The sequence below is a fragment of the Giraffa tippelskirchi genome, chromosome Y, assembly GCF_054371585.1.
Source record: "Giraffa tippelskirchi isolate mGirTip1 chromosome Y, T2T-mGirTip1v1.2.pri, whole genome shotgun sequence".
NCBI classification, from domain to species: Eukaryota; Metazoa; Chordata; class Mammalia; order Artiodactyla; family Giraffidae; genus Giraffa; species Giraffa tippelskirchi.
Genome location: NC_137290.1, coordinates 26,190,606 through 26,202,433, shown reverse-complemented (window position 1 = coordinate 26,202,433; position 11,828 = coordinate 26,190,606).

Genomic DNA, 11,828 nt, shown 5'->3' with positions numbered 1-11,828 from the left:
TACTTCCTTGATAGTGATGTAAGGCTTCCCTGGAAGGTCAGGTGGTAAAGAATCCGCCTGCAATGCCGGAGACGCTGCTGGTTCGATTCCTGGGTCAGGAAGTCCCGCTGAGGAGGGATAGGCTACCCACTCCAGTGTTCTTGGGATTCCCTTGTGGCTCATTCTTGGGATTCCCTTGTGGCTCAGCTGGTAAAAAACCAACCCGCAATGCAGGCAGACCTGGGTTCGATCCCTGGGTAGGAAAGCTCCCCTGGAGACGGGAACGGCTATCCACTCCAGTATTCGTACCTGGAGAATTTCATGGACTGTCGAGTCCATGGGGTCTCAAAGAGTCAGACACGACTGACCAACTATAACACGTATATCATGATGACACACAGATTCATATTATATGTAAGTATATGTTTGTACAAATAGAGTATAAATATTTTTAGTTTGCAAAAATACTCATAGTCTCATTTCCTACCTTTTTTATACAAAAGGTGGCAGACTGTACCCATTGTTCTATGCCTTCATTTTTTCCTGTCTCAGAGACCTTTTCATATCAGTACAAAGAGAATTTGCCTACTGTTTTTGAACAGGTGTTTGAATTCTGTTGTACTGTTGTTGTGACTTGATTTATTTACCCCATTCCTGACTACTGGGTGGTTGAGTTGTTGTCAGCCCTTTGCTACCAGTATTCTGTGCAAAACTAGGAGCTTCATCAGTTCTGCTGCTGTGTAAACCTTCCGGGAAGATAAATCCCCTGCAGTGGAATTGTTGAGCCACAGTGCACATGTGTGTGTGTCATTCTGACAGATTTCTAAGCTGCCTTCCATAGACGCTTGCATATCAGACCCCCACCGGCCTGTGTGAGCAAACCTGCATTCTCAGTGTTATAGGATGCTTTTTCAGTTTTTCCAAAACTAGGGTTGAGAAATCTTTCAGGAGCAAGGTAGAATATGTTTTCCTGTGTTGAGGAGCCATTTGTGTTTAACTAAAGAACATTTATCAGGGCCTCGAGATATGTAGGGAAAGTATAGTGAAAGGTGCAATAAGTATTTTAGGCATTGTGATGTTGATTATGATGATGATGACATAATGGTTAATATTCTTGACACTGGCCTTATACCTGTGACAAAAATTAACTCAAAATGGATCAGACACCCAAATGTAAAACCAAAACTAGAAAACTCCAGGAAGAGAACTTAAGAGAAAACCTGTGACCTGAGATTTGGTGATGACATTTTAGGTATACACGTGCAGCTCACAAACCCCTGGTGGTGTGGGGGATTCCCCAGAAGTGCCTTTCTATGTATCGTACCTGAAAACCTGCAATTTGGAGGTCATTCAAACTCTCTGAGCCTCAGTCTGCCCTTCTAGACTAAAAGGACAGCAAGTTACTAAATGTAAGGATTAAAATATGTAGAGGTGGAAAATCTTTTCTTCCACGTGCTGAGGGTCGCTGGGTGGGTCTGAAAATGAATCAACAAAGACAGATTAACAGGAGACAAGCTTACAACTTATTTTAATATGTTTTAAGTGACACAGGAGCCTTCCTAAGGAAATGAAGGCCTAAAGAAACAGACCTGGGTATTTCAAATTAGGTTTGATGAGGTATGGACAGTTGTGGAAGAATATGATCGGTTAAGGAATAAGCGGTGAGTGTAATAAGCTGGCAGAAACTTAGCAAGGCCTGTGTGTTAGGCTTCCTCTTGGAAGTGTGCCTCACCCTTTGGAGCTAAGAATGCTCCTTTCCTCCTGCTATAGGGAGGGTACCTCTCCCATGAGGGGATTATGGCTTGTTTCATGGAAGAAGGGGGAAGGGGAAGTGAGAGTGAACCTCTTCCTTCTGCTGTTTTCTCAAACTGCTTCACCTTCAATATGGCAGGTGCCATAGTTTGGGGTGAGGTATCCTGAACCCCATCACATGTCAAATGATTAAAGTGGTGTCTGAGATCTATACAGGCGGTTTATATATGTTGGCTACAATTTTATTAGAAGACTCTTGAGAGTCCCTTAGACTGCAAGGCGATCAAAGCAATCAATCCTAAAGGAAATCAACTCTGAATATTGATTGGGAGGACTGACATTGCAGCTGAAGCTCCAATACTTTGGCCACCTGATGCGAAGAGTGGACTCCTTGGGAAAGACCTGAGGCTGGGAAAGACTGAAGGCAAGAGAAGAAGGAGGCAGCAGAGGATGAGATGGTTGGATGGCATCACCGACACAATGGACATGGGTTTGAGCAAAGTTTGGGAGATGGCAAAGGAGAGGGAAGCCTGGCATGCTGCAGTCCGTGGGGTAGCAAAGAAGTGGACGTGACTTGCTGACGAACAACCACAGCAACCTAAAAAGTAAGAAATAACAGTGGTTGAGGGAGGAATGGAGATAAGGGGGAAGCAACAAGGGCGTTCCCAACAGGGATCGCTGATTCTGGATTAGAAGTCAGTGAGGAGTTAACACAGCTTGGGGTCCAGAGGGAGAGTAGGTCAACAGCCCAGCTTGGAATGTCCCAGGGAGTCATGCACTAAATGTCAGACTCGATGCAAAGCTCTCTGTTGTGTACATTTCCGTCTAATTAAAGAAGCAGACATTTTTTCTCAGAATCCACATGAAATATCCAGAGGTCAGGAGACTCCCACCTCTAAGTCACACACATACCTTAAGTGCACGTCAACTTCTCGGAAATTCATATGTTGTTCTGGATCTTGTTTTTCTCCATTGTTCTTATTTTCTAGGCTGAAGGTAACTCACGAATATTTTCTTATGTGTGGGTGTCTTGTCCAGGGTGCCTGCCAGGGGCACGACACGAAGTCAGGTGTGAAAGAGCTGTATGTTCAACTTATGGTTGCTGAGGGGAAGGATGCAGGGAAGGGATGGTTAGGGAGTGTGGGACAGACACGTACACATGGCTGTATTTAAAATGGAGAACCAACAAGGACCTGCTGTAAAGCACAGGGAATTCTGCTCTGTGTTCAGTGGCAGCCTGGATGTGAGGGGAGTTTGGGGGAGAACGGATACATGTGTATCTGTGGCTGAGTCCCTTCGCTGTCCGCCTGAAACTATCACAGCGTTGTTAATTGGCTATACTCCAATATAAAATAAAAAGTTAAAAACTTTCGGTTCAATTTATTAGCAGCACCTCTTAAGAGATCATACGTAGGAGATTACACTGTCTTAAATGGTTTTCTAACTCCTTATGTTAAAATCAGAGCAGCAAGAGTAGATAAAGGGATTATATATTCATACATATTTAAGATGTCACAATATGTAATCATATAAAAGCAATTTATGCACATTTGAATCTTGATTTTTATTTGCTGCAAGAAAATATTATTAAGACAAAAAGGAAAATCATCCCCCTGAACATGGTATTACCCCTGTGGTTCTTGCTCCCATGCAAATATTTTACTCAGTCATCATACCTTTATACAGCTTAAAAAAAAAAATACTTTTTCTTTTGTACTGAGGTATAGCCAGTTAACAATGTTGTGACAGTTTCAGGTAAACAGCGAAGGGACTCAGCCGTATGTATGTATTTATCCATTCTCCCCCAAATTCCCCTCCCATCCAGGCTGCCACGTAACATTGAGCAAAGTTTCCTGTGCTATACAGTAGGACTTTGTTGGTTATCTGTAAGTTTATCCATAAGAACAAACCATAAGTTTGTTCTGTGAGAGTCTTTCTGTGTTGTAACTTCATTTATATAATTTAATTTTAGGCTCCACATATGAGGGATGCCATATGAAATTTCTCCTTCTCTGTCTGATTTACTTCACTCGTTATGACAATGTCTAGGTCCATCCATGTTTTTTAAGCCACATTAAAAAAACCAAACCAAACAAAAAAACACCAACCTGGTTCACTCCAAAATTCCAGGCCTTCCTACCTAGAACTTCCATCTAGGTCCTTTGCCTAGAAAAAAAGACCATCACTCTCTTCAGTGGACCAACGCTTAACAGAAGAAGATCCAGATATTGCAGGAGGAGAAGGAGGTGACAGTGGATGAGGGGGTTGAATGTTATCATCGACTGAACAGACATGAGTTTGAGCAAACTCTGGGAGATAGTGAAGGACAGGGAAGCCTGGCGTGCTGCAGTCTATGGGGTTGCAAAGAGTCAGACACGAATTAATGACTGAACAACAGATATAAGGGAAAACTCACAGAGTCACCTGAGGGTGCTGTGATGGCAAAGGGGCTCAAAGGGCCCGTGCTTGGTACCGAGCACTGGTCCAAAGTAGACTCCAGGTGAACTCAGGTGTGCTTTTCGGATATCCTGCTGTGTATGCCAAGCAGCACCAATGAAAATAATTGCAGTCTACAATAAGACAGAATGTGGTCCACTGGAGAAAGGCATGGCACACCACTTCAGTATTCTTGCCTTGAGAACCCCGTGAACAGTATGAAAAGGCAAAAAGATAGGACACTGAAAGATGAACTCCCCAGGTCAGTAGGTGCCCAATATGGTACTGGAGATCAGTGGAGAAATAACTCCAGAATGAATGATAGGATGGAGCCAAAGCAGAAACGATACCCAGCTGTGGATGTGACTGGTGATAGACGCAAAGTCCGATGCTGTAAAGAGCAATATTGCATAGGAACCTGGAATGTTAGGTCCATGAATCAAGGCATATTGGAAGTGGTCAAACAGGAGATGGCAAGAGTGAACGTTGACATTCTAGGAATCAGCGAACTAAGATGGACTGGAACGGGTGAATTTAACTCAGACGACCATTATAGCTACTAGTGTGGGCAAGAATCCCTTAGAAGAAATGGAATAGCCATCATGGTCAACAAAAGGGTCCGAAAGGCAGTACTTGGATGCAGTCTCAAAAACTATAGAATGATCTCTGTTCGTATCCAAGACAAACCACTCAATATCAAAGTAATCCAAGTCTATACCCCGACCAGTAATGCCAAAGAAGGTGAAGTTGAACAATTCTATGAAGACCAACAAGACCTTCTAGAACGAACACCCAAAAACGATGTCCTTTTCATTATAGGGGACTGGAATGCAAAAGTAGAAAGTCAAGAAACACCTGGCGTAACAGGCAAATTTGGCCTTGGAAAACAGAATGAAGAAGGACAAAGGCTAATAGAGTTTTGCCAAGAGAACGCACTGGTCATAGCAAACACCCTCTTCCAACAACACAGGAGAAGACTCTACACGTGGACGTCACCAGATGGTCAACACCGAAATCAGATTGATTATATTCTTTGCAGCCAAAGATGGAGAAGCTCTATACAGTCAGCAAAAACAAGACCGGGAGCAGACTGTGGCTCACATCATGAACTGCTTATTGCCAAATTCAGGCTTAAATTGAAGAAAGTAGGGAAAACCACTAGTCCATTCAGGTATGACCTAGATCGAATCCCTTATGAGTATACAGTAGAAGTGACAAATAGATTTAAGGGACTAGATCTGATAGACAGAGTGCCTGATGAACTATGGACAGGGGTTTGTGACATTGTACAGGAGACAGGGATCAAGACCATCCCCATGCAAAAGAAATGCTAAAAAGCAAAATGGCTGTCTGAGGAGGCCTAACAGATAGCTGGGAAGAGAAGAGAAGTGAAAAGCAAAGGAGAAAAGGAAAGATATTACCATCTGAATGCAGAGTTCCAAAGAATAGCAAAGAGAGATAAGAAAGCCTTCCTCAGTGATCAGTGCAAAGAAATAGAGGAAAACAACAGATTGGAAAGACTAGAGATCTCTTCAAGAAAATTAGAGATACCAAAGGAACATTTCATGCAACGATAGGCTCGAAAAAGACAGAAAAGGCATGGACCTAACAGAAGCAGAAGGTATTAAGAGGAGATGGCAAGAATACACAGAAGAACTCTACAAAAAAGATCTTCACAGCCCAGATGATCGTGATGGTGTGATCACTCACCTAGAGCCAGACATCCTGGAATGTGAAGTCAAGTGAGCCTTAGAAAGCATCACGACGAACAAAGCTAGTGGAGGTGATGGAATTCCAGTGGAGCTATTTCAAATCCTGAAAGATGATGCTGTGAAAAGTGCTGCACTCGATATGCCAGCAAATCTGGAAACCTCAGCAGTGGCCACAGGACTGAAAAAGGTCAGTTTCCGTTCCAATCCCACAGAAAGGCAATGCCAAAGAATGATCAACCTACCACGCAATAGCACTCATCTCACATGCTAGTAAAGTAATGCTCAAAATTATCCAAGCCAGGCTTCAGCAATACGTGAACCGCGAACTTCCAGATGTTGAAGGTGGTGTTAGAAAAGGCAGAGGAACCAGAGAGCAAATTGCCAACATCCGCTGGATCATCAAAAAAGCAAGAGAGTACCAAAAAACATCTGTTTCTGCTTTATGGACTATGCCAAAGCCTTTGACTGTGTGGATCACAATAAACTGTGGAAAATTCTGAAAGAGATGGGAATACCAGACCATCTGACCTGTCTCTTGAGAAACCTGTATGCAGATCAGGAAGCAACAGTTAGAACTGGACATGGAACAACAGACTGGTTCCGAATAGGAAAAGGAGAACGTCAAGGCTGTATATTGTCACCCTGCTTATTTAACTTCTATGCAGAGTACATCATGAGAAACGCTGGGCTGGAAGAAACACAAGCTGGAATCAAGATTTCCGGGAGAAATATCAATAACCTCAGATATGCGGATGACACCACCCTTATGGCAGAAAGTAAAGAAGAACTAAAGAGCCTCTTGATGAAGGTGAAGGAGGAGAGTGAAAAAGTTGGCTTAAAGCTCAACGTTCAGAAAACTAAGATCATGGCATCTGGTCCCATCACTCCATGGGAAATAGATGGGGAAAGAGTGGAAACAGTGTCAGACTTTACTTTTTTGGGCTCCAGAATCACTGCTGATGGTGACTGCAGCCATGAAATTAAAAGACGATTACTCCTTGGAAGGAAGGTTATGGCCAACCTTAGGAAACGATATTTAAATCCTCGTTGTCACTCTGCTGATGCAGTATCAGGGATTCAAGACTGAGGGGTCAAAGCGGCCAACTTGGTGATTCTGTTGCATGGGAGCCAGATCCCTCTTTGCTGTGGGGGTGGTCCTGTGCACTGCAGGAGGTTGACCAACATCCCCTGTCTCTACCCAAAAATGTCCCCAGATGGCGCCACAGATCCCTTTTAGGGGAGCATGGTCATCCTTGTCTGAATAACCACTGTTCTAGCTGAGATCCCCGTGAGTGGAGGCATGTAAGCCAGAGCTGTGAGACGGCAGGATGGAAATACTGCGGGCAGTGCTCGTGGAGAGGCAGTTCCTAAAATCTCATCCTACCCCCATGCCACTCAGCAGCCGAGCTGATGTCTCTCGTTGGCCGATGGCTCAAACCCAGGGTGTCTGCTCCCCTCCACGGCTTCAGATTGTGATGCTTCTTAAGTTATGTGTTTGCTTTTGGCTGCACTGGGTCTTCGTTGCTGCACAAGGGCCTTCTCGAGCTGCAGCGAACGGGGGCTATCCTGGGGTTGCGATGTGTGGCGTTCTCATGGCGGCGGCTTCTCTGTTGCATAGCACGGGCTCCAGGGTCCACAGGCTTCAGTAGTTACAGCACACGGGCTCAGCAGTCGTGGCTGGCGCACAGGCTCAGCTGCCCTGCAGCATGTGGAATCTTCCCAGACCAGGGATCGAACCTGGGCCCCCGGCGTTGGCAGGCGGATTCTTCACCACTGGACCCCTAGGGAAGTCCCCAGTCGTGGTGTTTGCAGCAGGATTGTTATTTATATCCATGAAGAGGCCGTTCCACACAGTTCTGAGAAACACAGACTCACCCATTTGGAGAAAGCAGTAGAGACACAGGGTTTTACGTACCAGGCACGGTTCTCACAGTTACACCTGTACTAACTTTACTTAATCCTCATGATGATTCTCAGAGAAGGCAATGGCACCCCACTCCAGTACTCTTGCCTGGAAAATCCCATGGGCGGAGGAGCCTGGCGGGCTGCAGTCCACAGGGTCTCTAAGAGTCGGGCAGGACTGAGCGACTTCACTTTCACTTTTCACTTTCAGGCATTGGAGAAGGGAACGGCAACCCACTCCAGTGTTCTTGCCTGGAGAATCCCAGGGACGGGGGATCCTGGTAGGCTGCGGTCCGTGAGTTGGACACGACTGAGCGACTTAGCAGCAGCAGCAGGATGACAATTCTATGGTGGGTGAGGGGACATTGTTATTCCTACATGTTGCAGATAAAGAAGCCAAAGCACAGAGAGGTTAAGCAACTTGCCTAACGTCACACAGGTGGTACGTGGCTGGGCTAGGATTGAGCCTTGGAGGCGGGTATTTGACATGCACAGTGCCATTTCCCTTTCTTCTTCCCTCTGGTTGGTTAGGATCTTCCCAACCCAGGGAATGGACCCGAGTCTCTTTTGTCTTCCCGCGTTGGCAGGCAGGTTCTTCACCGCCACCTGAGAAGCCCTTGATAGTTGAGTTAACTGCCGAGTCAAGAAGTTTAAATAACAGCCTGGAATTTGGGTTCTCTTGAAAAGTATCAGAGAATCTGGCAGTGCTTGGTCCACCACCACCAGCTGGCAGGAGCTTGGAGCGGCCGCCTCATTGCAACAGATTCCGTTTCTCCAGAGCCCCCATCACTCCCTCTTCTATCAATCGGCTGGATTCACTAATTCACTAATACTTCACTGGATGTCTTTGCCCAGCCTCTGCAGATATTAGATTTTCAGACTTCCAGGGAAGACAAATCATGCGTGTGTGGTTTTGTCTGTCTGTTTCTTTTTGTTTGTTTTTTAGGAGCCTAGCCATACTAATCTTTAATTCAGTCCTGCCCATGTTACCGAGGATGGCTGATTTCAGTTTCCTTCCTGTGTGTGTGTGTGGGCATGCTCAGCGGCCTCCGACTTTTTGAGACCTCGAGGACCGTAGCCGCCAGGCTCCCCTGTCCAGGGGATTCTCCAGGTGAGAATACAGGAGTGGGTTGCCATTTCCTCCTCCAGGATTCTTCCCGACCCAGCGATCAAACCTGTATCTCCTGCACTGGCAGGCAGATGCTTTACCACTGGGCCACATGGGTAGCCCCAGGACAGGGGAGGGATCCAGAAACTCAGCCTCACAGGCTGATGTTCCCTCACAGGCCTCACATTTTCCTTGTGGCTTTTGCAAATAAAGAAGTTTTCACATATTGAGACCTAGGGAAGCCATTCCAGCTCATACATGGGTTAACCTGATACTACATCAGCAGAATGATAATGAGGATTTAAATACCGTTTCTTAAGACTGCTCCTTCCAATGCAGGGGTGCAGGTTCAGTCCCTGGTCGGGGAGATAAAATCCCATATGCCTTGTTACCAAAAAAAAAAGAAAAAAAGAAAAAAAAAACCATAAAAGAGAACCAATATTGTAAAACAAATCCAATAAAAAATTTAAAAAATGGTCCACATTTAAAAAAATCTTTAAAAGATAAATAGTGGTTCTTGAAAGCCAGATACCTACCTGAGTGAGTTCTTTTGCATATGACACACTTAATTCTCCCCACCACCCCAAGAGGCAGGACCCATTTTATCATTCCCCCTTTCACAGATAGAAAAACTGAGGCACAGAGGTTAAACAATTTGCCGAGGTTTCATACATGGTGCTGACGACGACTCCTGAGAGGCCCCTGAACACAAGGAGACAAAACCAGTCCATCCGAAAGGAAATAAACCCGGAATATTCATTGGAAGCTGATGAATGATGCTGAAGCTGACGCTCCAATACTTTGGTCACCTGATGCGAAGAACTGACTCGCTGGAAAAGACCCTGATGCTGGGAAAGGTTGAGGGCGGGAGGAGAAGGGGACAGCAGAGGGTGAGATGGTTGGATGGCATCACCGACTCAATGGACATAAGTTTGAGCAAACTCGGACTAACTAAAATAGCATCTTTTTGGCCTCCCTTATATGCATTGTACATCTGCTTCAATTATTTAGGAAAAGGGCACCTTCTAGGAAAAGGGACCTTTTTCCTAAAAGGTGCCTGGGGACCACCAGGACAAAAGCGAGGAAGGAGCGGCTCACGACCCCCGCACACCCCCGGTCCACACGGGTGCTCAGATCGAGCGGTTAAAACTGCCTGAAACAAGTTTGTTGTTATCAGGGTTGGAGGACTGGAAATTCTGGCCTCACACCCACTCTGTGAGCCTAACGTCCTGGCATCACTGTCTCCCTGGTGGGGGGTTCCACCTGGGCCCCCGCCCTCACCCCTCCCCTCCCCTACCTGGTCCCCGCCCGGGCCCAGGTCTTCCAGGAGGCCGGACGTGGGGTTGACAGGGGAAAACCATGTTATACTGCCAAGCTGCGGAGACACAAGGGCCTGGATGCCCGGGGGTGGGGGTAGGAAGGGCCGGGGGCTGGGGTCCCACCCTGCAGAATCACCAAATGCACAGTGACCCCCAGGCACGTGGTCACCCCTCTCCCAAACCCCCACACACTCATTGCTGCTCACAATGGCCTACTCACAAAACCCCCAAGATGGTGGCAAGTGACACTCTTTTGGAATGGGCACACACTTGCCGAAACACACCCCGCCTGGCCTGTGTGTTGAGGATGGTCCTTACCCTTAAGGACGGACTCTCATCAGACCTTAAACAAATGGATTCTCAGCACTAAAGCTGAGAAATGCTGTGGGCATTTGGGTAGCTGGCACTTTGGGACTATTATGAATGGACCAGTTAGGAACATTCTTTATACATATGCAGGTATATATGTAAGGTTTATATATATATATGATAGATTGGAAACACTGATGCTGAAGCTGAAGCTCCCATACTTTGGCCACATGATGTGAATAACTGACTCATTTGAAAAGACCCTGATGCTGGGAAAGATTGAAAGTGGGAGGAGAACAGGATGACAGAGGATGAGATGGTTGGATGGCATCATCAACTGGATGGACGTGACTTTGTGTCAACTCTGGGAGTTGGTGGTGGCCTGGGAGGCCTGGCATGCTACAGTCTGTGGGGTCGCGAAGAGTTGGACACGACTGTGTGACTGGACTCAACGGAACGGATATATACGTGAGTTAACCTATAGTTTTGCAGGCAGATTCTTTGTTGTCTGAGACCTGAGGGAAGCCTATATATACTGGCAGGCTGCAGTCCATAGGGTCACAAAGAGCAGACACGACCAAAGCGACAGCACATATATATATATATATGCGTTCATTTTTGTTTTTGTTGTATAGAAGTATAGTGGATTTACGATGTTGTATTAGTTTTGGGGGCACAGCAAAGTGATTCGGATAGAAATATGTATGATTTTTCAGATTGGTTTTCATTACAGGATATTAGATAGAGCTCCCTGGACTATGCAGCAGGACCTTATGTATTTTTGTATATAGCAGTTTGTATCTGCTAATCCCAAAGGCCTAATTTATCCCTTCCCCAACCCCTTTCCCTTTTGGTAATTTTACGTGTGTTTCCTATGTCTGTGAGTCTGTTTCTGGTTCCTAAGTCCATTTGTATGAGTTTCCATCTATAAGTTATATCATAAGGTATTTGTCTTTCTCTACCTGACTTCACTCAGTATGGTAATCTCTAGGTCTATCCATGTTGCTGCAAATGGCATCATTTCATTCTTTTTGATGGCTTAGTGATACTCCGTTGTGTATATGTACCACATCTTCTTCATCCGTTCGTCTGCTGATGGACTCTGTGGTTTCTTGCATGTCTTGGCTGTTGTAAACAGTGCTGCTCTGAACATAGGGATGCATGGATCTTTTCCAAGGAGAGTTTTCTTCAGATACGTGCCTGGGAGTGGGATTGCTGGCTCATACCATAGCTTTATTTTTAGTTTGTAAGGAACCTCCACACTGTTCTCTAGAGTGACGGCACCAGTTTATATTCCCACCAACAGTGTAA